Below are 5,647 nucleotides of genomic sequence, written 5' to 3'. Positions count from 1 at the left end.
ATCTGGTACAGCTGCTTTTATCCTTTGGGTGGAGCGATCTTGATCCATTCATACAATCCTTTGGGTGGAGCGATCTTGATCCATTCATACACGCACCATAGTTGATTGATTGCACCTGACATACATTCCCTTCTCTGACATAAATCTGCCTGGGAAGGGAGGGGAAACGGAAGTCCAGTTTGCCAGAGAGCTGATCAGTGAGGGAGATCTTTCCTCCGGTCTCTCTCTTAATTTAGCTGGCAGGGAGAAGCCTCTGGCTGAGTGAGCACGAAATTGAGTCGAAACTGGTGGCTGTGCACACAGCAGCATCTTGGGAGGTGTACATAAGCTATAAAAATGTGGGTGTGGTTTTTTTTTTTTGTTCTTTTCAGAGTTGCAGACTTGGCAGTTTTCAATTTCTGTGCAGTCCAGGAAGCAAGCAAGAAGCTTAAAAGGGGCTCCGGGATAAAAATAAAAATAAAGGAAGGTTATGAAACCTTAGGCTAAAAAAACAAAGAAAAGCAAGAACTAGCCCAAATGAAGTTAAAAGATAAAATGTATCCCCAATTTTGAAATAGCTTTTGAAATATAAGTGAATGACACTGGGATAAAAACAATTTCCAATAGTCAAACCAAAAGGGGGAAAAATCAAAATATTTAACGGTTTAATGTGTAGTGAATTGCTGTGGAATATTGTCTGGAAATGTTACTGTTATGAAGAGGTGGGGAATTAAAATCTACTTTCAATTCACTGAACTGGCATTTAGTTAAAAAAAAGCTTGGGAAAGTTTGGATTATTATTTTTTCTATAACCTAACAAAATTGATTGAAAATGCTGGGATGGCCTAACAATTTTTTAAGAAAAGGAGGGACGGATGCGCATTTATAAATAGGTTCATCATGAATTTTCAATGCCCATACATTTTATCAAAATATTAAAGTGTAAAAAGCATATATTTTTATATTTCAATGCAAGAAAAGAATTTATATTGAACCTGGCTATCTCCAAAATTAATAACTTTTGACAGATTTTTTTCTACTTTTCAAGATAGATTTTTAGTAATATTAATAAGCTGAATGGCTACGACATGAGATTTGAACTCTGACCAAGAACTTAAATAAAATCTGTGTTCTCAATTTATTAAATTGGTTAACATAATTCTCATGTGGAGCTCTTTTAAACAAGAACGTAGTAGTATCTCATTTCCGTTATGTTCCTTTGTTTCTCTTCTAGTAGGGTATATCCTGGAGCCATAGTACAGTCTGATTTGTAGAAAACTGCCAAGTTTGTCCTTCTACTATATGTTTTTTAACCTTTAAACAAAATCTGATTTCCAAAGGTCTTCATTTACATGGTACTTCAGCTTGTTCCTTATCTTCCACTTTTTCTTTAAGGCGTCATTTACCACTTCCAAAATTTAATTAATAGCACAATATAAGGTCTTTTTTTTAAGTTGGCCTCCTGCTTTGAAGTGTGCATTAACATTTGAGCAGACCGCCTTGCGCAATTGTGTTGTCAATGAAATTTTCAGTCGCCTGTATCTCTGACTGTGATTGTTGACTGTGTCATGATCATTTCAAGGGGTATGCACTCTTTATTCTGGCTCTTGCAAGATGAATACAGTTAGGATTTCCCATGGAAATTGCAATCTGTTTAATTTAACAACTATATTAAATACTGTTTCACTTGTCAATCAGTCTTTTCTGGTTTTTCATTATTGGTTTATAAAAATCTAAGACGTTTGTCACCGTACTTTAAAATGACAACTGGACATTATTTTGTTGACCTCCCAAATACTTTTTCAAGGTGATATATCTGATCTGGCTTCAGAAATGCATGCTACCAAAGTATGCTTTTGAAGCAGGAAGATTGTCTTGGCAGAGGAGTAATGCAAAAAATTATAGCAAAAATATTGCCATCCTCCATCAGGTGAACACAGAAGCAATGGTTATTAGTATCTGGGACAAAGGATTTTGAAATGAGTCAGCTGTTCTGTTTGATTTCTGAATGAAACTGTGAAACTGAACTTTATAGGGACTTAAAAGAGGGACTAGTATAGGGGAATACAGGCCAAAACAAGGAGCCCTTCCTGTATATAAATGCAATGCACTTTGCATTAAATGGCAACCCTAGCTAAAACAGACTCTCATTTGAGTATACATAGAAACTAATTCCATACAGGCAATCCCTTGACTTGCAGCCATTCAAAGTTAAAACAGCACTGAAAAAGTAACTTACCACCCATCCTCACACTTATGACTGTCACAGCATCCCCACAGTCACGTGATCAGAATTCAGGTGCTTGGCAACTATCATGTATTCATGATAGTTGTTGCAGCGCCCTAGAATCATGCAATTGTCATTTGCAACCTTCCCAGTCAACCTCTGACAAGTCAAGTCAATGGGAGAACTGGATTCGCTTAACGACTGCAGTGATTCACCTTGTTAGGTGAAATGGCAAAAAAAAAAAATGTTCATAAAGTTGGGCATAATTGCTTAGCAATAGAAATTCTGATCCCAGGTGTAGCTGTAAGTCAAGGACTACTTGTATAAGAATCCTCTTTGCTGATTCTTGTTGTGAAATCTGGTGTTGAATCGCAAGAGGGAAGGTCTCTCTTTCCCAAGGAACTAGGAGACAAATCAAATCAACACTGAGTCCTCAGTATGCAGAAAGAGACGCAAAAGGGATCCTCCCTAAACCTTAACAGGATTTACCCAATAGTTATTCAGCATGTGCTTTTTTTGTCTGGCAAGATAAATGTTGGGATGTGACACAATGAATTACTCAGTGTAGTTTATTGCTGTTTGCCCATAGACAGGAAACTTGCCAGATTAAAGCACACTCTACATAACTATCAGAAAATCCTGTGAAAATTTAAGGAGGATCCTTTCTGCCTCTTTCTGCCTAAAAAATGACTCAATGTTAATTTGTCTATTAGCTCCTTGGGGAACAGCCTTTCCCTCTTGCAATTCAGTGCCAGATACCACCAAACTCTATAGTCGTGTGAAAAAGTTCACCCTATGTAAAAAAAAATATTTTTTTAACATTCATAAAAATGTTATCTTCATTCAAAGACTATATAAAAGTGATATAGTTGAACAAAAGGACTGAAAAATTGACTTTGCCATTATTTGACTAAAAATATGCCATTCCTTACGGTTGAAAAAGTACACCTTTAGCTCTAATAGTCGATATTGTCCCTGATGGCAGAAACGTCTTCTTAGCAGTAGACATAGCAGGAGACATTTCTTAGAGCTGTGTCCCAATCTCTGATATTGACTCGGGTTTTTTTCCCCCCCATCATCCATGCAGATCTTTTTTCAGATGTTCATTGTTTCAAAGATTCTCATATGCACAGCCCGTTTCAAATCACCCCACAGCATCTTGACGGAATTTAGATCTGGGTTTTGATTCAGCCATTCTAGAATCTTTGTTTCCCCGCCCCCCCAGCTATTCTTTGGTGGATTTACTGGAATGCTTGGGGTTATTGTCACGTTGGAAGGTCCACTTTCAGTTCAGGTGCAATCTTCTGATAAGATGGTCTCACATTACTCCCGAGTGCCCTCTGGTTCGATGAAAAGTTCACAGTAAATTTTGTGATGGTGAACTGCCCAGCCCAAAACTATAACAGTTCCCTGCTACCATGCTTTTCAGTTGGATCGGGGCCCAGTAACTGTTATCTTTGCCTGGTTTATCCAGTGCTCATTTTTCCAGAAGTCCTGTCACTTGCCTCAGCTTCTGCCCACCTAGCAGTTCAAAAATATGTTATATGGAAGTAGATAAATGAGTACTACTTCAGTGAGGAGACGAATTGGTGTTTCATGCAGTCAGTCAGTTTCCTGCCGGTTCTGAAACTTCCTGGTTGTGATGCCCATTTGCGAGGGAGAAGGCTTTGGATGACACTGCAGGAAGAGCCGCTCATCTTTCTTTTGATGCAAAACTAGCTTACCCTCCTGTGGTGCACCTTGGAAAGCGCATGAACATCTACCACAATAGAGCTAGTAAATTGGTGGCCAAACTACTACTCTGTATTAGCATTGTAGTCTCCTGGCTAATGTAACACCATAAGCTAAATAAATAAAATAAATAATATTGTTGAAATGAAGGTTACATATCTCTGCCGAAATTTTTTGAAAACAATACTTTCATTGGGGTGTACTTACTTATTCAGATGACTATATATTTCTTCTATTTATCACTGTAGGGCTCAACTGTACTTGAAAATGTCTTGAACTAATGATAACTAAGTTTGGTTTATGCTCTGAAAAGATACAGAGGCCTGAAGATATTTTTTTAGATAACTGATTAAGCAGCAATCTCCTTTCTCAATAAAAAATAGTGAGCTTCCGATGAATGTTTATACTTCCTAGCATATTGAAATCATTATCATTATCCCTATTGCTGGTCTGCTGTTTCCTGTACTGTTCTCTGTTATTTATTTAAATTTATTACAGATGCTTGCTCTAGGTGGCTTATAAAAATTCAAAAACAGTAAAACTAGTTAAAATCACAAAACAACACAGTGCAGACTGAAACAGTCAAAACAGTAATAGAAAACCACAAATGGGGCATGACAAATACCTGAATCGCAGGATGGGGACCAAGGCCAGGCCTTAAGGACTTTTGCGTACCCTAGAGAGAGGGTAGGAGCCATGGCAGAGAAGACACACTTCCTCAATCTCTTAACATGACAGTAATACTTAAATAAACTTACAATAGTTCATTAAGTGACCTTTCAAAGTTATAATGGCAGTGAAAAAAGTAACTTATGACTGTTTTACAACCTTATGACCATAGTAACATCCCCATAGTCGCCTGATCAAAATTCGGACACCAGGCAACTGGCATGTATTCATAATGGTTATACTGTCCTAGGGTCATGTGATCACTTTTTGTGAACTGACAATGTCAGTGGTGAAGCCAGATTCACATAACCATTGTGTTATAACTTAAGTGCAGTGATTCATTTAACTGTGGCAAGAAAGGTCATAAAATGGAACAAAACTCAGTAACTATTTTCCTTAGCAACAGAAATTTGGGGTGGCTGAAACAACTGGAGACAGGCAGTTCCTCACACATCCAGGCCCTGTGTCATGAAGGGCTTGATAGGTGATGACTAGCAACTTGAATTGCAACCAGTAGCTGACTGGCAACCAATGCAGTCTAAGAAGCAGTAGGTATTGCTACTCATTACTATTTGTTTACTGCATTTTGAATCAATTGTAGCTTCCGGAGTGCACCACACTAATTCAGTCATAGAGTGATCAGGGCACAACTGGGCCTGAAGGGCCTCCAGCTTGAGGAACGGGCATGACTGGGGCACAAGATGAAGCTTTGCCAAGCTCCTCCTAGTCATAACTGTCACCTGCTCTTTGAGCAACAACTATGAGTCCAGAAGGGCCCCAAGTTCCACACCAGTTACAAAGGGATGGTGGAAGTAGTGGTGCTGTTGCTGCCCCAGCCAAGAACAATGAAATCATCTCCGAATCTGGGGCCACACAGCCACACCTAGCAAATCTTACCAGGAATTGAGCCAACGCCTGTTCCGCCCCAGCCAGACCCAAACGGCCTTAAGATAGTGAGGCTACACAACACCAGCTTCATTTGCACAGTCTGGGGTTTCATAGGCTTGACATTAGCAACAGGCAATAAGTTTCAACCCTAGA

The sequence above is a fragment of the Vipera ursinii genome (genome assembly GCF_947247035.1).
Source record: "Vipera ursinii genome assembly, chromosome: 1".
NCBI classification, from domain to species: Eukaryota; Metazoa; Chordata; class Lepidosauria; order Squamata; family Viperidae; genus Vipera; species Vipera ursinii.
Note: the sequence above shows the minus strand (reverse complement) of the source record.